The sequence below is a fragment of the Anolis carolinensis genome, chromosome 4 (assembly GCF_035594765.1).
Source record: "Anolis carolinensis isolate JA03-04 chromosome 4, rAnoCar3.1.pri, whole genome shotgun sequence".
Lineage (NCBI taxonomy): Eukaryota > Metazoa > Chordata > Lepidosauria > Squamata > Dactyloidae > Anolis > Anolis carolinensis.
In genome coordinates this window covers 237,519,911-237,546,415 of record NC_085844.1, presented here as the reverse complement: position 1 = coordinate 237,546,415, position 26,505 = coordinate 237,519,911, and the positions used below count along the sequence as shown (strand labels likewise).

Here is a 26,505-nt window from a genome sequence, read left to right as displayed (position 1 = left end):
TACTGCAAAAACACCAAACAAGTCTTTTGGGAAGATATCCGCAGTGCCATGTTGTATGTCAGAATGCTCTCTATAATCACATGTTCATTTCATTCCTCTGGTGATAGATTGGCTTCTTTTCACCTCAGCCATCATGCAATGCATTGCACCTTCTGTTGCTCTTTTTGAAAACGTCTGGCTAGGGAAACTACATAGTGACGAAATCCCCACTTAAAAAACAAATTCCAATAGACGTACTAAATTAGCCTGATATTGCAGCTAGAATTCTGCTTCAACCAAGAATCCTATGGCACTCTAAACCCAAGCAGATGTATTATGCAACAAAGGCATTTGAGAACTAGAGCAAAAACCAGTAAAGGCAAGCAGCTGTAAGCTTATCATCATCAGAATCTAAAAATATACGAGGTAAAATAAATAACATTATCCTTACGACACCAAAATCCTTGAAGTATCTGGAGTGGGGGACTCCTGTCAAATTCATTTTGAATCTTAACATAGTCATTAAAAAGTCAAGAGGTTCAGAATTGATTAAGGAAACTCTTTATCATCTGCCTCAACAGAGATTGGACTTGTTTGTGAGCAAAATTAGTAGGGAGGAGCCTGCTGCTGACATATCAATAACTATAGGAATTTCGTCCATCTGACATGAAGTCAATGAGTCCACAAGAACAGTTTGAATGAGTAATTAGATATATCTAATTACTACTCAGATTTCTCAAAATGTGCCTACTGTTCAACGATATCACTCAATACATGTACCCAACCATAACAAAACTGATTATGATAATTAACACCACTCATTTAAACCAATAAAACCACAAATCTATAGCCTGACCTTGGACATCATATGTACAAGAGAAATAATTAACAAGCTACCTGTAACAAGTACCTGGGGGGGGGGGGGGATGAGGAAGAGTGAAGTTATATTTCAAAAGTAATAGTAACTAATGAGACGTAAGCTACTTATTGTACATCTAGTGAAATCTTTAACATTATATTAAATGTGGCTTTTATTCATTTTAAAGGGCATCTGTCTGGACAAGAGTGTTTCAAATGTTATGTCATTCTGTTAACACTATTCACCTCCCCCCCCAAATCCTTAACAAACAAAATGAAAAATTAATGACCAATGCATTAAGCAACTTAACAAGATATTTCCTACCACTGTATCAAATGATGGCAACAAGTTACTTTTTAAATATTATTACAAGTGATGGGAATCAATCACTAATTATCCAAACTCTTGCTAAAATCATAAGCATCCCAGGTGGAAAAATGAATTGGTTCAGAAAACCAGAGGCCGACTTTCAAAGAGAAAGCTGTGTTAGTCTAAAAACATGTGTTGCAATGACTTCAGTTGTTATTAGTTGTTTATGCTGAAAATGAATTGGTTAGCCTTAGAAGTGGCACCCAGTATTATCCTTTCCTTTATTTCAGTGTTCCTCACACTCTGCTCCTCCAGATGTTTTGGACTTTAGTTCCCACCATTCCTAACAGCTGGTAAGCTTGCTGAGATTTCTGGGAGCTGAAGTCCAAAACACCTGGGGGAGAAGAGTTTGAGAAACACTGCTTTAGAAGACAACTACTCTGGTAGACTGCCATGTAAAGCAGGAACTATTCATGCTTCACTAATAAACATGGACTATCAATCCCATATATTAGCACAAATAGAGTGCAGGTACGATGCAGAAAGGTTCCTTGCAGAGCATGGTGAGAGTCCCTCACCATGCTACTATGATATCTCTAAGCTATTTTAAACTTGAGGTGTGCTGAGGGAAGAAGTAGAACATCCCATGTCCACCAAGAAGTAAGGCATGTGTGCCTCAATTTCTGGGGTCCACACTGGGACTGGATGAGAGATGCATGTGAAGTCCACCCCAGCTCAAGTCCACCTAGTCCAAGTCTGATTTAAAGATAAAGATACTATCATAGAGGAGAGCAGGGACCTTGAAATGGAGCCTGTCAGCAGATAGTCTCTCAATTGCACAATGGGAAGGAACACATTGACATTGTGCATGTCTAATGCTAAGGCAACTTCTTAAAATGTTCTGGCTTCTTTATACTTTGGAGAACATTTACACTCTAGCCTTTAAGCTCACTAGGTAGGTTTGTATTAAGACGTTTCAAATAATGGCTTCTACATTGCATTACCTTATATAAACATTAAAAGAACCATACTAAATCAAACCAGAGGCCTATCTACTCCAGTATTTTTTTTTCATACAGTGGTCCTAGGCTACCTTGATTGTGAGGCTGAGCATATTGCTTCATTGTGCTCTTTTGGGAAAATTATGAAAGTTAACTCAACAGTGCTCCTAGAAATGGCTCTTTACCATGAAATTAATTTGCATCATTCATCGAAGTTATGAAAAGAGTAGCTGGAAGGCAGAAAACAGCTGTCTTCTACCTCTAAGCCTTCTGCATTTTCCCATAATTTTCGTCTCTGGTTTCTCCCCCCTTTTTAAACAAAGCTTTTAAGGATGAAAAAAGAGAATACTGTTTTTAACTGATATGGCTGAAAGCCCTCCATCTGGAAACATCTTTTATCACTTTTTTGCAAGAAAACCTAGATATAAAATTCATTTTTATAAAATAATGGAATTAATAGTCCTTTTAGGGAATTGTAGGGAGATAAATCCAAAACTGTTATGATGTATGCTGTCCAAAAATAATTCATCATGGTTTTCACAGCAATATTCGAAATTTATGCTGAAACATGGATTCAAAGAAGTGCACAATAATTGTCCAGCATATAATGTACACAAATCAGAATGCATTATCTATGTTGCCCACAAAAATGGTGAGCTAGACAAGGAAGGGTTGCAAAAGCAGTTAATTTTTCAACATGTTTTCCAAACATATAAGCTGTTGTTGTGGAAAATTTATTTATTATTATTTATTATTTATAACATTTTTACCCCGCTTTTCTCACCCGTAGGGACTCAAGGCGGCTTACAGGTTTTGCAAAATTCAATGCCCAAAAACAAAATTAAATAAAATCAAACAGCACAATTACAACAATTAAATACTTAATTTAAACCTATCACGGGGCTTTCTTGGCAAGATTTCTTCAGGGTGGGGTTGCCATTGCCTTACTCTTGAGCAGGCAAGAGCAAGCTTTGGCCTTCCGGGTGTTTTGGACTTCAACTCCCACAATCCCTAACAGCCAACGGCTCATAGAATCAGAATCGTAGAGTTGGAAGAGACCTCACAGGCCATCCAGTCCAACCCCCTGCCAAGAAGCAGGAAAATCTCATTCAAAGCACCCCCGACAGATAGCCATCCAGCCTCTGCTTAAACGCCTCCAAAAAGGGAGCCTCCATCACACTCCAGGGCAGAGAGTTCCACTGCTGAACAGTTATCACAGTGAGAAAGTTCTTCCTGATGTTCAGGTGGAATCTCCTTTCCTGTAGTTTGAAGCCATTGCTCCACGTCCTAGTCTGTAGGGCAGCAGAAAACAAGCTTGCTCTCTCCTCCCTATGACTTTCTCTCACGTATTTGTACATGGCTATCATGTTTCCTCTCAGCCTTCTCTTCTGCAGGTTAAACATGCCCAGCTCTTTGGGAATTGTGGCTGTGGCTGTTAGGAATTGTGGGAGTTGAAGTCCAAAACACTCGGAGGGCTGAGGTTTGCCTATACCTGCTCTTGAGGTTTGGAGTGTGCGACCTGCCCAAGGTCACTCAGTGAGTTTCCATAGCTGAGCAGGGATTTCAACTCTAGCTTCAAGAGTCCTAGTCCATCACCCAAAGCCCTACATAATATTGGCTGACACTAAACTCTAATTCATTAGAACATACAGTGGTACCACAGTGCTAAATGCCTTGCTCCAAATGATGATGGAGATGACCTTGGGGGATGGATGATATCATCAGGAGGGGTTCTCCAGGTGACCTTAAGAACTGAATGGGCCTGGTGAAGGTGGTCTCAATATCAATCAAGTCTATTTGGGGAGAGGAATCTATCTTGAGTAATACATGAAAAAAAATCTAAGGGGGGTTTAAGATAGGTTAAGAATGTTTTTAGCTTAATTTAATCTGTAGGATTAAAGATGTCCTCTTTTAGAGGTAATTCAGGGTGTTTTATCTGCAGCATTTCTAGATCCCAAAGTGCACCCCTGCTGAGAACTAGCAGGGGACAGACAAGCCATAACAAGTTCCCTTTCAAAATCTAAAGCTCACAATGTTCAAGAAAAGCCTGTAAAGAGCTAGCAGCAGCCCCTATTATTAACGCATGGCACACTGAAATGGATGGTTGGCATATGAATGAAGTATGTAAATCCCTGACAAAAGTGAACAAAATTGTGCATACATTTCAGCTGTTTCGGCAGCAACTGTCTCTCTGCTTCCAAAAATAGAAACTACCTTCTTTGAGCATGTTTGTCAAAGATCCCCTGTGCCTGCTGAGATACCACCAAAAATAATGAATAAATGTTCACAAACCTGCCTGGAATAGCCTTCATATCATCTTGATACTCACCTCAACAGTCCTGCTTCTTATTTGGAGCACATCGAATGCAGAAGAGTTGGGGGAGGCAGTTCATTCCCTCGGGGGCTTCCGTTGTGTAATCTCTTGAAATCTCTTCACATTTCTCCTTTCAAAATCTCCACTCGTTGACCTCTTTCTGGAGTCTAGACAGATTCTATTTGCACTGGATGGACGGCTGGATGCATTTCTTATTTTAACCTGGGGAACAGTACGAAAACACGCATGCCGGTCCTATGGGGGAGCTGCCTGGATTGTGTCTGTTGCAATCTGTGCAGCGCAATGATTTCATGCAGATTTAGGAACCAGGCTTCGTTCTTTCACATCCTCGCACTAACAACAAGCTGCCAAGTGCCATTTCCACCAATGCCCCCTCCCATATCTTTGTGCACATTCCTTTACCTCCTGTTGCAAAAGCTTTTTATCCCTAAGCCATTTTAAACTGGAGGTGTGGGAGGAAGAGGAGGAGAAGGAGGAGGAGGGTAGGAAAAGTGGCAGAAAAGCTTGTGGAAAGAGCTAAGCTTGGAAATCATACTCCTGCCAGAAATTACAGCTCTTTGTAGTGATTCTAACACCATACACACAGAAACATATAATCACTTGAAATGCCACAAACTCGGTTTTACTCAGTCAGTCTTGTTTTTATAATTGTGTCAGAAAACTGCAGCCACATTCAATGGTGGGTGGTAACTGCCATATCAGTGGTTTTAATCCTGTCTTTAAAGCAGCAATTCAAGATGTCAAGCCTGTTTGGGGAGGGGGGTGTTCAGAACCTTGGATAGCTCCTGATGACTAAGACTTATGCGTGGGGAGGAACGATGTTCATCAACCATACTGATCTCACAGCCACCAGCTGCCAATATTTCTACCATTTGAGAAGATCCCATCTTAATATCAGGAGCAATGCCTGCAACTGTGGGTCCTGTACATTTTCACTGCCCATTCATACTGAGCATTGTGTTTATTTGATTATTACTTGCCACCTTTCCTCCAATGAATTTGGAATGGTTCACACGGCTCTTCTACTCCCAATTTTTAACCTCACAGCAACCCTTTGAGGTAGTCAGATTGAGAGTGAATGACTAGACCAGAGTCACTCTATGAATTGCATGGCCTACTGAGGGTTCAAACCTTGTGGTCCAACACTTTAGCTTCAATATTAGCTTACTTAAGTTTCACAGTTGTGATGCATTCAGGAATGTTGGATCTGTTCTTGTATAAGGAATCTGTGGCTATTGGTAGCAATTATTGTTTGGTTTGAGCTATAGTTTGACCCAAACAGCAACAATTATCTGACACTGGCTCACTCCCATGCAAACAGGGCAAGGACTCTTTAATAAACTCCTTCTTCTATAGTGTTATTACAAACAAGCTTTGCCAACATACTTCCCAGATGCTCTGCATATACGCAGTTTAGCTAAGCTTCCCATGAATATGAGTGAACAGCTATAGTACATTAGAAGAGAACAATTGTAGTGGAAAGTGGAAGATCACTGTATGAAGATTAGGAATGTTCCTGTCAATCATCCCATTATGCTAAACTTCTTAGCCTATGATGCTAATGTTCTTAGCTTATTTTTCCCATAAATCTTTGCATCTTCAACAGAAGTTAGGTTTTTGCTTTAACTAAAGTCATACTTAAAGCCCTGGTGGTGAAGTGCGTTAAAGCACTGAGCTGGAGACCGAAAGGTCCCAGGTTCAAACCCCGGGAGCGGCGGGAGCGGCAGCTGTTAGCTCCATCTCCTGCCGACCTAGCAGTTCGAAAACATGCCAATGTGAGTAGATCAATAGGTACCGCTCCGGCGGGAAGGTAACAGCGCTCCATGCAGTCATGCCGGCCACATGACCTTGGAGGTGTCTACGGACAACGCCGGCTCTTCGGCTTAGAAATGGAGATGAGCACCAGCCCCCAGAGTCGGTCACGACTGGACTTAATGTCAGGGGACAACCTTTACCTTTTAAAGTCATGCTAGGCATCTGACTATCATTAGGACATGTTCAGTATGACCCTGGAATGTGGGTGTGGGAAGGATATTGTACCAACCACCAGTGAATATGCATCCCTATTTCATTGGATCAGTAGTTCTCAACCTGGGATCCCCAGATGTTTTTGGCCTACAACTCCCAGAAATTCCAGCCAGTTTACCAGCTGTTGAAAGCCAAAAACATCTGGGGACCCCAGGTTGAGAACCACTGCATTAGATGTAAACATAGGTAAGACATCAGCAATATAATACTCAGTTTCTTTAGATGGTTTAAACACAGGTGCTGCCATTCTGAGGCACATGTCCAGTTAAATGTATACATAGGAAAGCAGTTAACAAAATAACCATTTTCAATTAGTTTGTTTAGACAACACAGGTGATGCCACTCAGAAACACACGTCCAATCGGGGAAAAGTGTGGTTGATGAGAGTTCAGGATTGCACATAGTCAGGGAGGGGGTTTGTCTATAAAAACTCCTACAGACTTAGTGCAGACCAAAAGAGCATATCGCTGGTCAGGAATATCTCCACCGTTGCTTCTCAGGGCTCTGAATAGTTGGTAGAAGAAGTAGACTACTCTGTGAGATTTGCTTCAGATAGGGAATTATTTTATATGGAGACTTGCTTCACTTAATATCTGTAATGTTGGTCTACTCTCTAATAAATATTTTATTTCTGTCACCCATTGATGTGTTCTTTGCCTCCATACCCTAAAAGAACCAGCCTCACCTGGCATTGCAACACTGTTCTTATGGTGGTTCAAAGCCCTTTGCCTGTCTCTTGCTCACCTGTGGGAACATGAAGGAGGACTTTGGGATGTCAAACAACAGCTTGGTGGTGCAGTGGTTTGAGTGTGGGTAGCTTAAGTGGCTGAGGGGGGAAAGGAAGGGGCCTGAGGCTGTTAGGAATTGTGGGCGTTGAAGTCCAAAACACGTGGAGGGCCCAAGTTGGCCCATGCCTGGGATAGAGCCTTCAAGTCTATAGTTGCCTATTCTTTGGATGGCTCACCCCATCCCTATCAATCTGTCTTGTTTGTTATACACTTCTACACTTTTACACATATAAACAGATGGAAAATATTTTCTGATTGCACTTAGATGCCATAGAGATCTCACAAAAATCCACCCCACCCATCCCCATTTTCCAAATGTAGGTATTTTGTCAGCTCGTTTTCTTTAATTTCAACAAAGGCAGAATCCATACAAGAAAACAGCAGGAGTGCTAAATAAAATGAAGTAACAGAACACATGCAAGGACTAACTAAAAGGAGTTTTGTCACTTGGACGGTATAATTATGATGATTTGAAAATGTAGAAGAATCAATTCCTTTGTTTAGGAACTTTGGTCAACATTCTGCCTTATTCCTCCCTTCTCCAGTGCAGAACAGAAGTACTAAAAGATGTCATCTCTTTCCAGGTGCGTGACAAGGTGCATCTGCAGGGTGCCACTGAGATCTTGGCTGGAAGGAGCAGCTCCAGACATCCTCTGCAGGCTTTTATCAATAGGCCTGGAGCTCTGCTGGGAGGTGATTTCACCAGCTCTTTCTGGTTCACTGCAGGTTGTTAGAAGAAAGAACCCTTGTCCCTGCTAATGAGCACCTTCCACTATTTTCCTTCTGTTCTGCATTTTAAGCTAAAGCCTGGAGAACTGATACATTACTTGCTACAGTAGCGGTTCTTATTATCTTCGGATAAGGTTTGTTAGACTTGATTTTGCTACCTTTTCACTGACACAAATGTGCACAGTAGCATTGAGCATTAAGCAGTGTTACTTTTTGCATGTAGGAGTATTCATTATCCAACTGACTGCTAGCATGTACATGCATGGCATGTGTGATATATAACATTCAATAATAAATTATTTTCAAGCAAGCTTTTTAAACATTTGACAGCATTTATATAGCATGCAGAAATCTAGCCTTCACAATTAAGTGATACTGCAAGGATATTTAGCATTTGTCAACAGACATGAATTGGGATAGTATTTGACAGCATTTGATAGAAGGCATACAGTTAAATTAGTGCCAATGTCATATTTTATCCATAAGAAAATTCAAAGCATTCAAAATCAAACAAATATGTACCTTCTATGGAAAATTTTCATATCTAAAAATGTTGAATTTAGGAAGAACTTCCTGACAGTAAGAGCTTTTTGGCAGTGGAATATGATGGCTTGAAGTGTGGCGGAGTTTACTTCTCTTGAGGTTTTTAGATGGATGGCCATCTCTCAGGGATGCTTTGATTATGCATTCCTGCACTGGAATCCAAGGGGTTGGATTGGATGGCCCCTGTGGTCTCTTCCAAATCTATGATTCTATAATTCTTTGTATGAATTTTGACTTGGCATCTGAACAAATTATGTATCTAATGAGATTCTCAGTTCCACAAGATTCCTAGAAACCATGTGGAGCCTGGTCCATCCTAGTAGATAGAAGGAAATGAACAGCACTAAGCCAATCAGCCTTAGATAAGAATCAGCCTTGAGAAAGTCTTGATTCAAGTGAGGAGGCTAAATTGACTATGGCCTTATTTCAGGGATTTCTCAGTGGTGGTCTTCCTCTGGACAATTAGCTCATTTTTGAAATGTGCCTCAGTTGGTCTCTGTTCTGTTTATAGAATGGTGTGAATTAATCTCTCATTTCGCACTGTCACTGAAATATGCACAGAACTACCTACCCACCCACACACACACTGTTATGTGTGTGTTTTCTTTTTGTCTGCATATCTTTTTGTCTGCATTAAAAACCACAATGACTAACTTGGGGAAGCCTTTCGAGATGATCTTTCTCTGGACTATGCTAGATTCAGCATGTGAGGAATAAAGTAGAACCAAGTCTTATCCATTTTTTAAAAAAATACCTCAGATTGGAAGATAACATCGTGTAAGTGGTGCAAAAGTTTCGAAACTATGCTATAAGTGGGTAGACTCAGGACACCTAGAGATACAGTTGGGTAGCCAGAACTGTCCCAAGTAATTTCACTGCCTCAAGAAAACAACAAAAAATAGCACCTCTCTCCCCACTCACTCAAGTCAAGGCGAAAGTAACCAAAGGCAGACATATTTTTGTCCCTGGTACAGAAATTCTGCAAATGCTTTTTCTGCATTCCCTGATGGTGGAATGGCAAATTACAAACACGTTGCTGCTCTTTTATGCCAACTGCCTTGCCTTGCCTAATGTGAGAAGGGCAGTCCAGGGGAAAGTTGGACAGTGGAGCCAAATTGCAAACATTGCCAACATTTCAATTTTTCTTTCACTTTGCATAAAATCAATTGAAACGGGAAGCAGTAACTTAGTCTAAGGGAGATAAAATTAAAGTGCAATGACAGCTGAAGAATAGGATCTCTTGTTGAGTCAATTGCAGAGATGCCGATTACTATTGAACCTTATTCTTTCTCCATTATTTCCCGGGTTGTTACTGTGATAAGATAATTGTGTGGCTGGATTTATTCATTCCTCTTCCCCGCACACAATTTTTTTCATAGTCATTGATCTTTCAGGCTGTTTTGTAAACACTATCCTTTGTAATCACAGAGGGACACATTACCTTGTTTTGGAATTGTTGATCCAATATGAATCTTAGCAAGGACAGAGAGATGGTGGACTAGTTTCAAACTACCAGAACTGGCTTGGCTATCTGTGGAAAGATATGGTGGCTGGTCTTGCCTGTCACACAATAGGCAGAAATTCCCTTTTTCCAAACACTGGCATGACATGAAAATTATTACCTTCATATTCCAGGAGAAACAATTCACATGGCCATATTGAGTTCTCTTTGCAAACTGGATAGCATTTAAGACTTCATTAATGTATACAACTGAGGCAGTATAGTACAACATGACTAGAAGGACTTAGAGTACATCTGCATTGTAGAATTAATGCAGTATGATGTGACTTATGGCTAAATGCTAAGGAATCATGGGAGTTATAGTTTTGCGAAGTTTTTAGTCTTATGTACTACAGAGTGCTAGTGCATAGCCAAGCTACACTGGCTCCGGAAATGTTATAAGAGCAAGCAATTTTTTCAGACAATGGCTGCACTTCCATAGCCATATCAGCTGCCACCTGATTTCTTCCAGATGTACAGAGTACTCTTTAATTCTAAAATTATCTCTCCAGGAAAATAATTTCTTTAAAGCCACTTTAAATTGTTGACAAACCAGACAAGAGAAGTGGAATAAACTAAGGGAAACTTTATTAACAATTACCTTTTTTGCTGTTTCTTTTTGATAGCAAATAAAATTGTTGTTTGGGGGAGATTTGATATGGGATCAGATCTTTAAAGCCACTTTAAGGTGTTTGGAAACATGCAGATCAATACACTACCTGATGTCACAGATGTGCACTAGCAAATTATGATGCCCAAACTAGCATCCTTTCTTTTTCACTAGACTTTTTCACTTTTTCTTGCTCCCAGAATAATCTTCTATCTGAAAGCAATGTACCTTTCAAAAGTCAGCTGAAGTCAGATTAAAATGTGGCATTTGAGCAATTCTGCATAAAGTGAAGTAATAATCATGCCACTAAAAAGATAAGCAACTTACTCAACATACTTTTAACTGCTTCATTTTCAAATGAAATAATTCCGCTTCCGTGGCTTTAAAGAGGACTACACAGGATGTGTTCAAGGCTATACACAGAATTGCTCTTAAATTAAAAGTGTGGAACGACTGCTATGAAGCATAAATTGGAATACGTTGTCACTGGTTTTTCATTTTCGAAACTGCCTCCATTTAGTTCCGCCTTCAGTTTAATTGGAATAAGACCTACATTACAATAAATATTCCAAAAAGACTAGATTGGTGTCATGGTGGAAATATTTGATTATGTTTACTTGTTTTAAAATTTGCTGGCAAGAATCAATTGGATGCAATGATTTTATCCCATATGAAGGCTGAGGGCCCTTCCACACAGCTGAATAAAATCCCACATTATCTGCTTTGAACTGGAATATATGGCAGTGCGGACTCAGATAACCCAGTTCAAAGCAGATATTGTGGGATTTTCTGACTTGATGTTCTGGGTTATATGGTTGTAGAAGGGCCTGAGAACTTAAATTAGCTTGGTGGAGCACAAAGCATGCTTGTACTTTTTCCTTTATGAGTGTGCAGTTGTCACTTATTTGTGTATTGAATTTATACCTCACTTTTCTTTTGAGAAGGGATCCAAGGCAGCATTCAAAAATATAAAGCATCACTGCATTAAAAATTCTATTTAAAAGCTTTATAAAAAGAATTAAATGGCAATGTTATTAAAACCATGATTAAAACAATTAATTACAGTAGCCTTTAAGTCACCCGGAACCCATGAGAATGGATAGTTACTAGGTAAATGTAGTTTCTGGTTGCTTGAGAGTTACTATTAAAAATGAGCTTAATGCTATTCCCTATATTATACCATACCATAAACTCTATTTTGACTTAATATGAACATTAAAATACAGCAATTAAAAGCAAATTAAAACAAAGACAAACTTAACCTAATGTAACAGGATTTTGTTGTGTTATACAATTGATTTTATTTTAATTTTAGGGTATTATTTCTTCAATTTTTTTAACCAGTTGCTTGAGTTTCAGGTAACTGAGAGCCTGCTGTAGATTTAAAACACATTCTGGTTTGTATAAAAAAGATACAATCATTTAGATAGTCCAGACCAGTAATTCTCTATCTGTGGGTCCCCAGGTGTTTTGGCCTTCAACTCCCAGAAATCCTAACAGCTGGTAAACTGGCTGGGATTTCTGGGAGTTGTAGGCCAAAACATCTGGGGACCCACAGTTGAGAACCACTGGTCTAGACCCAAGTCATTAAGGAATTTAAAGGTTAAAAACTCAGCACTTTGAATAGTGCCGGGAAACAGACTGACAACCCAAAGTTGTTTTATTGGGTGGGGAGGAGTGTCCTTTCCCATATCCCTGTAGGCAGCCCTAGCCAACAGCCTGGACATAAGATTTCATAGTGTTTTCTTAGAAAAATAACACTCTGATGTGGTTTTGACAGTTTCTTCTGTAATCTAGCCTTCAGGTCCTGGTATTCACTAATGGTCATCCAAGTACTAACATGGTTCTAGTCTGCTTAACTGCAAGACTTTTGAAAACTCAAAGACACATCTATAGGGTTGTCTTTTGGAGATAGTTTAGGTATGAGCAAACTTTGGCTCTCCAGGTTGTTTTGGACATCAACTCCCACAATTCCTAACAGCTTACTGGCTGTTAGGAATTGTGGAAGTTGAAGTTCAAAACACCTGGAGGGCCAGCCCATGCCTGAGATAGATAGATAGGCTGTGAATGGTTGAATCCGTAGATGCAGAATCCATGGATGTGAAGAGCCAACTGTACTGCAGGGATCTATTAAACTGATCATACAACTACAGCCCATTCAGACCTGAAATATCGCAAATAGAGTTGGCTCTCTACATTTACAGGTTTGGATTTTGCAGATTTTATTATTCAAGGAATTGATTAACATGTTTTGTCTAAGAATCTCTAGGTCCTGTGGTGCAACCTGTAGTTGACCATAGTCATGGTGGAGGAACTAGAGATTCCTAGAGGGATGTTTTCCCAGGTGAAAACAGTTTTTTCATGGTTTTTCAGTTTTCCTGGGACCTTGTGACCCTAATCCGAGCAAATGTGGAGGTCTGACTGTAAGTGCATTTCCATGAGCAAATTGTCACAATGGCCTGTTAAAAGAGCCAGAACTAGAAAGAGAATGATTTTTTGTAACTGCTTTCCTTTTGAAAAGTGCTTGTTCCTGGGTACATTAAAACATTGGATTTTTCTATTAATTATGTGAGCAGGTCTCATTTTTGGGTCGGTGGATAGATCTTTGAATATTCTCCCCCTCCCTTTCCAGTCATCTTGTTTGATTATGTAACATGGAGGATTTAACCATTTAATATTCATGAATTCAGTCTGGTAGTAAATTGAAGCAGTTTATTTAAGAGTGCAGTGTCTGAGAGATTCAAGTTTGGAAACCTAGGCTGAATCTTTTTAAAAAGCTTCATGTATCTTCTTCCAACAAACTATCATATTTGTCTCCCAATATTGCATGCTATTGAGTTATAAAGGAGCCATGAAACATTCTTTTAAAAAGTTGTGTGCCCATGTTTTGTTTTTGTATGTACCTCAAAAAATCCTGAGTTTTGCTGATACCCTTTTCTTGTATGAGAGTAGAGCAGTTTTGTCTACACAACATGAGCACAGGAAGACTTGTAATATTAGGAGGATCACTCTATATGGGATTATCCAGGATTGAAGGCATTAAACATTGCTGGGTTGAAATAGTAGGAAAAACTATTGATATAATGATGCTGAGAGCCAGCATGGTCTGCTGATTTCGGTATTGGACACTAAACTAAGATCCAAATCCTCACTTGGCTATGAAAATCTTAGTGGCCTTCATGAAGATAATGCTAAACCCTTTCCAGATTTATTTATTTATTTATTTATTTATTTACAGTATTTATATTCCGCCCTTCTCACCCCAAAGGGGACTCAGGGCGGATCACATTATGTACATATAGGGCAAACATTCAATGCCCATAAACACATCGAACCGAGACAGAGACAACAGACAGACAGACACAGAGGTAATTTAACCTTCTCCTGAGGGGATGTTCGATTCTGGCCACAGGGGGGAGCAGCTGCTTCATCATCCACTCTGATGGTACTTCCTCACTTCCTCATTCCAACGTTGTAAATTAGTTAAACTTGCCTCCCACTTTTATAAGTGGTACCTTATTTCCTACTTGATAGATGCAACTATCTTTCAGGCTGCTAGGTCAGCAACGAGCAGGGGCTATATTTTATTTTTAATTGATGGGTGCTCACCCCGCCACAGGCTGGCCTCGAACTCATGACCTCATGGTCAGAGTGATTTATTGCAGCAGCTGTTTACCAGCCTGCGCCACAGCCCGGCTGTAAAAGGTTTGTTTTAGGATTACCATGAATTGGATAGATATGAAGGCACACTACAGTTACAACAACAGTCACCATGCTATAATTCAGGTATGTCAAACAGATATTCATCAAGGGCCATATCAGCCTTATGATTGCCTTCAAAGAGCCATTTAATCCATAGATACAGAGGGCTAGCTATAATTTATTTACATCGTTGTTGGTAATTCTACCCGTTTTTGGTTTCCAGATGTTATTGAATAACAACTCTCAACACTTTTAATTTTCCTCCGTGCAGATTAGGGATAATGGAAGTTGCAACCCAACAGCACTTGTGGCCCTGAAGTTGGTGAAAGGTTAAATGACATTTTAATTACAAACATATCTGCAAGTCTTGCATCTAAATTCAAATCCTGGCAAAACAGAATAAACTGAAGCCTTCCACTTGTTACTGTATCACAACTCCCATGAGCTCTAGTCATGATGTCTGATTATAAGGAATACAGGAGTTGTAGTCCAGCATCTGGAGGGCTGCATAAAATAATATGGTAGGCCAGATTTGGCCCACAGGTCTTGAGTTTGGCACCCATTTGAGGAAGGCTGGGATGAAGAGCAACCTCAACACCCACATGCTTTTATGACAAATTGCTTTGGTCATACTGCAAGGATTGCTTTCATAAGGACTTGGATTACTATGTTAATGTTTATAATGTTTCACCTTAGATTTCTAATCACAAATTACCTATCAAGCATTGCAATCTGCCAACCATGTACCTAATGAAGCTAAGTGGGGATAAAGCAAAGTCAGTTTGCATTTAATTATACCATTTGGTAGATTCTTTCATAACATTTTCTCATTCAAAGCTAGCCATAAGTGCTAACATATTTTACAGTACCAGTCTTGTTTTTATAAGTAAGTGGTGTTTTTATAGCAGCTATTTCCTTATAATGTGCACAAATCATTCTTTGAATATTTTACTTCCCTACAATTAATGGCTTTTATGTGGAAAGGAACTTTATCAATTTCAAATAGACCATACAGAATGTTTAATATTTCATGCAACTGAGTCAGCATAATGCAATCCAAATTTTAATCTACTTGTCTTTCCAGAAATGTACAAACCTGAAAGAGTTATGATAATAATAAAATTTATTACAATTCTGATCTAAAATAAGAACAGCTTGGTTGAATCTTCATATGTCTACCATATGTTCCTGTCTTGGTCAATGTCTCTTATCTGATATTAATTAGAGTTGATATACATGCTAGAAAAAATGAGATGGTCATACAAAATGGTAGAATTCTTGACACCAAATGTGGTCAGGGTTTATATATATATATATATATATATATATATATATATATACTTCCACATATTACTTTATATAGTAATATGACTATGCTAAATGATTAACTGAAATGTGCTAATTACGTATATGCATGGAAGCTATTTCCTCTATAAAGTGTTGTAAAAATATGGCTCTCAACAGGCAGTCTAACATCACACTCTCCAGAATGAGGCCAACACATCAGAGCAATGATTTTATTCTACATAAAGCTTTACAACCTACTCAATAAACTAGTGTAGACATCACAAAGGTTTCTGACACAGTAGGGAAGGCATTGCCTCACTCATATGGGACAATACCACCCCATTTTCCATACAGATCAATAGTTCATTCATTCAGTTGAATACCTGATTGCTTCAATGAGAACCTGGGGAACCCAAACAAACACTTCACCTACACCATTGGGCAATCTTCACTTAGGAAAACCTTCTCAAGCCCAAGAGAAATTGCCCCCCCCCCACTTTCAGCAGGTTGTCCATGGAGTATTTTGGAATGGTAATTAATTTACTGGTTGATCTTTCATTTACTGGTTGATCTCTGGAATGGTCTTTCATCCGCTAGTTGATCTGAGATGTTTACCATGTGCAGCTATCTCACCTCCACTTCACCATCCACTGCCAGATACTCACTCCATAAGACTACTATCCAATTAACTGTGTGTTCCTATCATCTCACATACACTGTATAAGCAATATAGACTAGGCAAAAAGTGAACTTCAAAGCTGTTCAGATAATTTACTAACCAAGTTGTTACTTGCTTCCTAAAAGTATGGTTTCCTAATTGTCATATTCAGTGAGTGGACAAGATGCTAGAATGAAGAGGGCTTTATATTCTTCTCAAAAGCTGCAACAAACATCTTCCTGATTGGCTGGACAGCATCATGATGCCAGTAGACCTCTCAGAAGGCACACTTGTCCCAAGTCTAGCCTCAATGAAAAGTGGGACAAACTCACTCTGATTTAGTCTGGTAGTATCAGGGCAGTGTTGCCGTTTGTATCCATTGCAAGAAAACATTAATTAGGAAGGGTTGGGTCATGTAGTTGTGCAATTATTGTCTATTTGTGGACTATTTATAAGCAATTGGACAGTCTCGGTGAATGGAACACTGAACTAGAAAGTCCTCTGGTCTGATCCAGCAAAGTTCTTCCTGTGACTCCATACAATGTCCTAAATTTATTAGTAGTCTCAGGCAAAGCAGATTTATTGAATTAATGAGAGTTTTATGTTAACAACTGGTTCAGTGGATTGGAACAGCCAACAAGATTCAAACTAATGTGTGCATTGTTTCAAACCATCCACTTAATTATTTCAGTGGAAACTGAGTGTAGAGTATTGGTACTTGAGATAATAAAAGTGAAGTATCCACTATCTCCATGATATATGACTATTCAACTTTTATGCCAGCCTTTCAATTATGGTTTGACAGGACTTTGACAATGATTTATTCTGACCCTTTAATCAATGCTCAGCACCAAGGTCAGCTCAAGTGCTTCTTGTGTGTTTTCAGATTAATTGACTGCAAGGACATTGTGTTTCTGAGAATTCTTAAATGTATAAAACTGTATGTAGAACCTGGCCACAGTATCCTACAACTGATAAATGTATTGATTTGGTAAACTGAAGCTCAGGCTTCAGGAGATGAAGATGCTGTTGGAAGGCAAACTCTTTTCAGAGAACACAGGGCTCAACCTGTTCTAATTCTGCCTGCATCATAAAGACCAACCCTGTAATTGTGGCCTCTTATTAGATCTAAATGTATCTCTGGAGGCCCAAGTGACACATAACATCTTCCACCACTGCTTAGGTTGATGCAGTAGTTACATCTTCTAGATCAGTGGTTCCCAAACCTTTTCAGTCATGTAACCCTTCAGAAGACATTTTTTCCATGGAACACTAACTCTATCCCCAATTTTTACTATGCACTGTGAACCCGCAAAGTTCTTCTTTCTTTCATCTACTCCTATCGCCTGAGCATTATGTATAACATAGTAAGTTTGGAAATAAAGAGGAAATATTTTAATTATATTCACTTTATCTTTTTTCAATAAAATACTTTTATACTTTATCTTAGTTCAATAAAATATTGGATTCACACCTAATGTGATAAATAAATTGTTTCATTTTTGTACTTAAAATAGTTTTGAAATTGGATTTTAGGTCCAACAGTTGAATACAAAAATTGGGGGTGGCATCCAACTTACTCATATAGATCATGAGAGGTTGGGAAACTGAGCTGTGCTAAAGTAACTCCAGTTGAAGAGTAGGTGTCCTTCACATTAGAGGCAATCCAATAGTTGGCATTGTGTGGTTTTATCTTAAAATACATTTTAAATTTGATTTTTTAAAGATTTTTTTTCACAGAACCCCTACAATGCTTTGTGGAACCCTGGGTTTCCATTGAACAGTTTGAGCACCACTGTTTGGGCCTATCTACACACTGGTGACATGCTATTTGGATCGAAAGATACACCTTGCCAGTCTTGAAACAACTTTACTGGCTCCTTATCCAGTCAAATTCAAAGAGGTTATTTTAATTTTCAGACAGATAATTAATTCTCTGTGCCTATATATTCTTGTAAAAATGGCACAATGTGCAAATAATTTCTGAAGATGATGGTCATACAATAACCATATTATTGTTTCTGAAACTACTGTTGCTAAGAAAAAATAAATTAGCCATGTTAAATGTTTCCTGTGTTCACTCAAGATTCAAAATACTTGAAAATCATAACTATTAATGGATGTACCTTTAACTAGCATTCTTTTAATGAAATGTAAATGTGGCTTACTATCTTATGCTGTAATTACTTTATGTTGTAGCTAGTTACTATGGAGTTGGAGTTGGGTGGTTGTCAGTGGGGGAATAGTATTTCTAAGACTCAAGTATATATTTTTACTGGAATACACATGGAATCTGTGCAGGAGAAGCTATTGTGCAACTGAAAATAACGATTCCTGCCATCCAGATTGCATGTAAACCACCATGAGATCCATCTTTGTAGAAAAGGCAAGGTATAGAGTGTATCCTTCACTTCCCCTTCCCCAGATGGCGTAGTGGACTAAGTGACTTGAAGGTTGGGTTGCTGACCTGAAAGCTGCCAGGTTCGAATCCCACCTGGGGAGAGTGTGGATGAGCTCCCTCTATCAGCTCCAGCTCCATGCGGGGACATGAGAGAAGCCTCCCACAAGGATGGTAAAAAACATCAAAAAACATCCGGGCGTCCCCTGGGCAACGTCCTTGCAGACGGCCAATTCTCTCACTCCAGAAGCAACTCCGGTTGCTCCTGACACGAAAAAAAAAAAAAAACTTCCCCTTTTATTAACCTTTATGGCAAGTCAACATTATGATTCCTATATTGAAGACAGTAGAGTAGCATCATACCTCAGGCCACCTAGTAAGGTCATGGCAAAAATGAGATTTGAAAATTGAAAGGACCGTTTGATCTACAGCTGTACTATGCTATACTTATTCTCCAGGTATTTCGAACATGAGACATTTGTTTTGCCTTGTTCAGGGATTTTTTTTCTGTAGACAATGTTCACAATTTGTATTAAGAACTATATATTATTTGCAGGATCTACCTGACTCTTAAGTCTATCTGATATCTTGTGATGAGAGAATATAAATAACCAACGCAAATGTTGTCTCGAGCCATCAATTTGTTCCTTTGCTGTTGGAAAAGCTTCTTCCTTGTTAAGCAAATGGATGTTTCAGATGAACAGTGATGGAAACATGGGCAGACAGTTCTGTTTGATTGGCATGGTCTCTCTTTGTTGCCCAAGAGCATGTGCTGATGTGCACAAGTAAGCCAGGAACTGCTGCATTATCCCACGTCTAAACAAAGAAATATTGTAGCTGCTATCTGGAGATAAAGTTTTAGTTAGTGCATTTACATACTGCCTGATCGGCAATGCCCTCAGGGGAACTTATACAAATGAAAACCAAAAGTAATCAATAAAATAGAACCTGGCCATATGGAGAAGGCTTTATTTTGGTCCCATCACCATCCCAGGTGTGTTTGATAAAGACTGCTCCTGTTGTAGAACTCACTTCCCCTGGAGAACCAATTTATCCCTTCTCTGCTGTCTTTCAAGCGAAATACCTTTCTATTTAAGGATTTATTTGGGGCTTAGTATGCAAGGCAAATTCTTTTGGTCCCAGAAGAACATGGCAAACCCCTTCTGAATAAATCATGCCAAGAAAACCCCATATTACAACAACAAAGAATAACAATTTTAATGGGGAGTGTAGTATTTTTATTCTGCTATGTTTTAAAGGTATTTTGCCGTTTTAAAATGAAATTTTAGTTTGACCATTTTAATTTTTGCATTAAGGTTTTTTTAAAAAATGTATTTTTAAAAATATAGTATGCCCACCTCAAATCTCATGCCGGGAAATTACATAAATAACCATTATTTAAAATTTAAAAACCCCGATAGCGCAGTGGGTTAAACCATTGAGCTGCTGAACTTGCTGACTGAAAGTTGACGGTTCGAATCTGGGGGGCAGGGTAAGCTCCTGCTGTTAGCCCCAGCTTCTGCCAAGTTAGCAGTTCGAAAACATGCAAAATGTGAGTAGATCAATAGGTACCACTCTGGGGCTCCTAGGAGGTGTCTATGAACACGCCAACTCTTCGGCATAGAAATGGAGATGAACACCAACCCGCAGAGTCGGACTAGACTTAATGTCAGGGGAAACCTTTACCTTTACTTTAAGCTACCTAAAGTAGTATCAAAGTGTTAAAACATTGGAGTATTAAGAGCAAATAATAAGACTTAAACAGCAAGACAAATGTCAAAATCAAGGACTGAATAACTAGCAAAAGAGTTTGCAGCCTAGCGTGTAAATGCTACCAGTGAGAGTGCCAGGTGGGACTCTCTTGGGAGGATATTCCAAAGGCAAGGGGACACTGCTGTGTAGTATCTTTCTTTCACACAAGTGTGTATGAGCATGTAACACATAACATATAACTTCCTACTTGAAATATCCATGAAAATGGAAATACAAAGACGGGCTGTAGTTCAGTAGCTCCCTATTTCCTTTCTCGGAGGACTTTGACATACCGTTCATCCCTTTCAACCCTGCTTCTTCCTCCCCTCACCTTGAGACCCCATCCTCTGTTTCATCTGCTAATTTCCCCCAGGACCTTGCCCCTTTCCCCCCTTTTATTTTATTTATATTTATAGTATTTCTAAACATTACAAGAAGACATATAAAGGAAGTATGAAAGAGATACTTTCCAGCTGTGGGCTATCAGTTAATGCAATGCAATGTTCATGCAATGCCAGTTGTTTTCATTGATGTTTTGATAACTTGCTTTTCCTATCATTTCTCAGATGTTGTTTCCCCTACTATCTAAGCTCAGGAGCATTTCTTCAGGCTATCAAATCTGGAAAAAGATTAGACCAGTGGTTCTCAACCTGGGGTCCCCAGATGTTTTTGGTCTTCAACTCTCAGAAATCTTAACAGCTGGTAAACTGGCTGGAATTTCTGGCAGTTGCAGGCCAAAAACATATGGGGACCCCAGGTTGAAAACCACTGGACTAGACTATCCAGTATTGTCTATTCTTACTGACAGCAGCTCCTCAAGGAAACAGGTTGAGAATTGTGTTTCTGGTTACCTCTGCTAAAATCCTTTAAAGCAGTGATCCTAAAATTTAACTCTGGGATCTTTTGCATGCAGAACAAGCACTTGTACCAGCCACCTATGGCCCCGACCCACTTTTACTTGTGTTTTACTCTGTAAAGCAATGTGCAGAAGAATAGCAGCTTCCCTCCTGCAATGTCAGCCTCAGGAAATCTTCCTTGCCAACCCCAGTCTCCAAAGAGGTCTGCCTATAATGTAATGAGCTGTCCCTCACAATAGTAGATTATCCTCTTGGTTTTGTGTATACAGCCCTTGATCAATTGTGATTCATGGAAATGAGTGTGGTTTTGAATGGCGGTGAAAATCAGTGGGAGGAGGGGAGGCCCCCATGCCAACCTACTGCTGAGATTAAACAACAGCTGCCTACATTCAGCCTGGCACACTCTGCCCTGAGCCTTTGAATACAGGCTCTGTGTCATTTGTTGATCCATTCAAGAGCGCAAGCGCTGACATTGGCATGTGTTCAGGGTACCGCCTTTTATGTTTCGCCTTCATCCTTTTTTCTTGTTCCTTCCTTACACCATGATTCTTAGAAAAGGAAGAACTAAAAAGATCTAACTGCTCCATCCTCTAAAGAGACTGTTGCATGTACATAAAACCAACAACCTGACAATGCATCTGAGCAAAGGTAGCTCATGATCTATTCAAAGATATATACTTTCACTGTTTATGTAATATTTAAAGTTTAATTTGGATTTTTTTTTGCCTAAGATGGCTAAAACAACATAAAAGAAAAATGTAATCAGTACAATCCAGACTGCAAGAAACAATGAAGTATAAATCTAAAATACCCAAGCTATAATTAGCCTCCAAATTAATATTTGTCTATCTATTGACATGTATGGACATTTTTCTGAATGTATTAAAAACAAATAGCCATATACTGTCTTACAAAAATTTTCAGACTAGGTAGAAATTTAAAAAGTGAATTTTAAAAAACAAAAAAGCAAAGATGACTCCATGGAGAGAATTCTGTAGTTTGGCACTGCTGAAGAAAATATCTCATCCCTGAGTTGTTTGTTGTTTACTCGTTCAGTCACTTCCGACTCTTCGTGACCTCATGGACCAGTCCACGCCAGAGCTTCCTGTCAGCTGTCACCACCCCCAGTTCCTTCAAGGTCAAGCCAGCCACTTCAAGGATACTATCCATCCATCTTGCCCTTGGTTGGCCCCTCTTCCTTTTTCCTTCCATTTTCCCCAGCATGAGAGCTCCCTTTAAAAAATTATTGGCCTTCCATGGGTTTGATGCATTCCACAGGAGCTTCACTCTGATCTAAGGTGGGTTATACCAGTTGCACAACCACATTTTTGTTAAAAGAGAAAAACAGGGGAACAAAAGAGGAATGGCTACCTAACACAATGTTTACTTCTCATGGTTGCAATGAAGAAAGTTACACTCAATTATTGTGGCTTTTCATGTAAGCAAATTAAACTCAAACTTCCCAGTTTTTTCTGATATGCGAAAAGGAGAAAGATGAACATGTACAGATATCATGTTGCAATCTAGAGTAAAAAGTTGGACATATATCTGAAAAACCCAAAGTCCACATTAAAATGACCAAAGCATTGTGAAAAGTTTGGCATGAACAAAATAATAGAAAAGTCTTCTTGTCTCATGAAAGGTCCAGCACTCTGTTTTCATACAGAAATTACTGAGATGCTTCTGGAAAGCTCTTAAGCAAGACTTGAAGACAACAGCCTTCCTATTCATCCATTTTTTTCCTATTCTGCCATTCAAAGTTTGCAGGTTGCATGCAGTCCTAATGCCTAATAATCGTGAACCAAAACGAGTATAGGAAGAGAGTTTCTGGTAAGTCAAACCATTAGTGCACCAAAATCCTGATACACCGACCATTAGCAGCATTCTTGAATTTCAGAAAAAGGTCTTTCCTAGCCCTACCTAGATATTTTAGGGAATGAACCAAAGATTCACTGGAAGAAAAACCTATGCACAACCAGTAAACTGCAGCCCCATTCTCCATTCATTTGTCCACATATTCTATTTTATGTTCCCAGTGTTTGATCTGAAATATGTATTTTATATATTTATTTTATAGTTATTTCTTATCTTTGTTATGTGTATTGAGAGCAAAGATAATAAACCTGAAAAATGATATTCCACATATAGCTATCATATAAAACAAACGAAACAGACAACTTCCAAAAGTAGAGGGCCTTCCTTCTTTGGAAGTTATAAAAACAGAGATTGGTCTTTCAGAAGTGCTTTAGTTGTATCTTTGTGCAATTACAGAAGGTTGGACTAGACAGCTTTGCAATGCCTTCCAACTATATGATATTAAACTATTTAATGTAAAATAAACTTTTGCTTATCCTCTTATCCTTAAATGTTGTACACAGATACAGAAAGATGCCCTGGAAAACCTGATGAGAAAAAGATCTTGAGAGCAACCATCAGGAATGTATTTATATTATGCAAGCTGTTTCTATGAATGAGACACTTAAGACGGCACTACTAGCTGATGCCAGAGATCACAATACAACAGTTTCTAGAATATTTTTTAGTGTCCAAAAGAAGAATTAGTACTTTAAACCATAACAAAATGACACCAGGAAGCCAATGGAGATGTTAAGGTTTGTATAAAGTGTGACTCACTATAGCAGCTCAGAATCTAGAAGTGAGTTGAACAGGACATTCTGTGGTTAATAGATGCTTCTTTGGTATTATAGACAGCTTTCTCATTGTCGTCCCCTATTATTGCCCATGTTTTCAAAATGTCAGACATAAGCTGTTCAGTTATGTGCTAGAACAAACATTCAGCTCCCACAATAGGCTGTTAGGAATTGTGGGAGTTGAAGTCCAAAACACCTGGAGGGCCAAAGTTGGCCCATGCCTGCACTAGAATGTAAGCAGAACATTTCATCTTCCTCAACATGTCCAGTCCACTGTAGTGTCATATCAAGTGGATAATACCTTGAAGACCTTGAAATTATCAGCACCTATGGCATATCCATGTGTCTTAATGGTATCTGCAAACTTGTTCAGGTTTATAGTACACAGTCATTGACAAGAAAATAGATATTACTGTATAGCTGTAGATGCATAATTGGCACAAAAATTGAGATTGTAGTGGGAAGATTTAATTTTGTTATATTTTGGCCAGGAAATAGATAGGACCACTTAAAAACAACAACAACAACAACAACAACAACAACAACAACAACAACATCACACAGTCCTAAACGCTTGGGAAGTGTTCGACTTGTGATTTTGTGATACGAAATCCAGCATATCTATCTTGTTTGCTGTGTCATACTATGTCTTTGAGTCAATAATAATAATAATAATAATAATAATAATAATAATTTGTATTGCCCTCTTCTTCTTACAGCTCGAAGCAGGGTACAACATAATACATCATAATACTAAAATACATTTCATAAAGGTACATATTAAAATATATACATAATAATAAATTAAAACACAATAACTCAATATGTTATATGCCACCTCAAGCCTTGAGGGGAGGAGGGTAAGAAATAAAAATTACTATTTTATTGTAATAATGTTTTCTGGTTGATAATTTAACCTCTCTAGTCTATCCTTTCTCTCTTGCACTACAAGCTCTCCCTTCTAGGCAGTAATAAAAGATGCTCAACTGCCTTTCTTCCTTCAATCCAGTTACATGACTTTTTAAAGCACAGAAAGTGGCAGACTGGATATATCACATTCTGGCTTATTGTTGCACCTCCACATTACACATGTATTACCTATTTTTAAGATAGTGTTCTCATTGTTATTGATGCGTCATCTTACTTCGTGATTCACAATTATTTAGGATCATTAAGCATGAATCAAATGAAAGTTATTGGGAAAACCTGCTTGTAGATTTCTCATTAAGATCCAATGGGATTTAATTTTCATCCAGGCCGATAAAGAATATCCCATGAGTACCTTAATCTAAGGCCCCATCTACACTTTCATATAATGAAGTTTGAATCTGCATTACATAGTCATTGTAAATCAGGCATGGGCAAACTTCGGCCCTCCAGGTGTTTTGAACTTCAACTCCCACAATTCCTAACAGTCTACCTATCTATCCCTGCCAATTTGGTGCCATCTGCAAACTTGATGATCATGCCTTCTAGCCCTTCATCCAAGTCATTAATTTTGCCTAGCCCACATTTGACTAGTTTGTTTACCAGAAAGCCATGGGGGACCTTGTTGAAGGCCTTACTGAAATCCAGATACGCTACATCCATGGTGTTACCTGTATCTACAGGGCTTGTAACTCTATAGAAGAAAGATATCAGATCAGTCTGGCATGAATTGTTTTTCATAAATCTGCGTTAACTATTAGCGATGACTGCATTCCTTTCTAAGTGTTTGCAAACCACTTCCTTTATGATCTTTTCTAGAATATTGCCTGGTATCAACGTGAGGTCCTTTAAAATAAAAATTCTAGTCCTCAGATGAAAATTTCCCGCAGTTCTCAACTTTTTGGTATTGCAGAGAGTAAGACAATGAAAACCCAGGCATACTTGCAACATTTATATTGGATGCCTATACTGTCCTTCTAAATGCTGAGCTGAAGTTTGAAGTTGCTACAGTGGTAGAAATTTGGGGAATGAAGAGAAATTTCATTGAGAAGGTAGCCGAAGATTGCCCATACCCAGTCTACACTGTAGAATTAATACAGTTTGGGACCACTTTAATTGCCATGGCTGAATGCTATGGAATCATGGGAGTTGTGGTTTTGTAAGGCACTAGTACTATTTGGCAGAGAAGGCTAAAGACCTTGTGAAATTACAACTTCTTGCTAATTACTGTCTTCCAAGTCATATTTTGTGGAAGGAATGTTGTGTCAGAATAAGAAAGAGCCACAGCCACTGGCAGAAAAATGTTTATGATTTACTTAATCTTCCTATTTTTATGCACAACAGCCTTGTCTCTCTTTTAGACCTGGAAATAAATCCTAGGAAGACCAATATGTGAACCAAGAACCAAGGCAGATTTATCTTCTAAAGAGAATCTAGGTAATATTATTGCATCATTTCAGACAAAAAATGATCTGCTGAAGATCTTGAAGAGAGTGAAGCCAGCCAGCTCTGCTTAATTTTTTTTGTCATCTATTCCCCAGAAACATTACTGTTCACTAATAGAATATAAAGACAATGGGAACATCTGGAG

General features: G+C 38.8%; 1 protein-coding gene across 8 annotated transcripts in view; it reads right to left on the bottom strand.

Moving 5' to 3' along the window:
* Window positions 1-26,505, bottom strand: part of phactr3 (phosphatase and actin regulator 3) — a 269,876-nt gene that overhangs the window by 212,419 nt on the left and 30,952 nt on the right. The window contains exon 2 of one of the 8 annotated variants that reach the window (XM_062979003.1): window positions 4,478-4,684. The exons of the other annotated variants lie outside the window; for them this stretch is intronic. The gene's annotated coding sequence lies outside the window, so the exon portion shown is untranslated. The remainder of the gene's footprint in view (window positions 1-4,477; window positions 4,685-26,505) is intronic. 8 annotated transcript variants of the gene reach the window in all.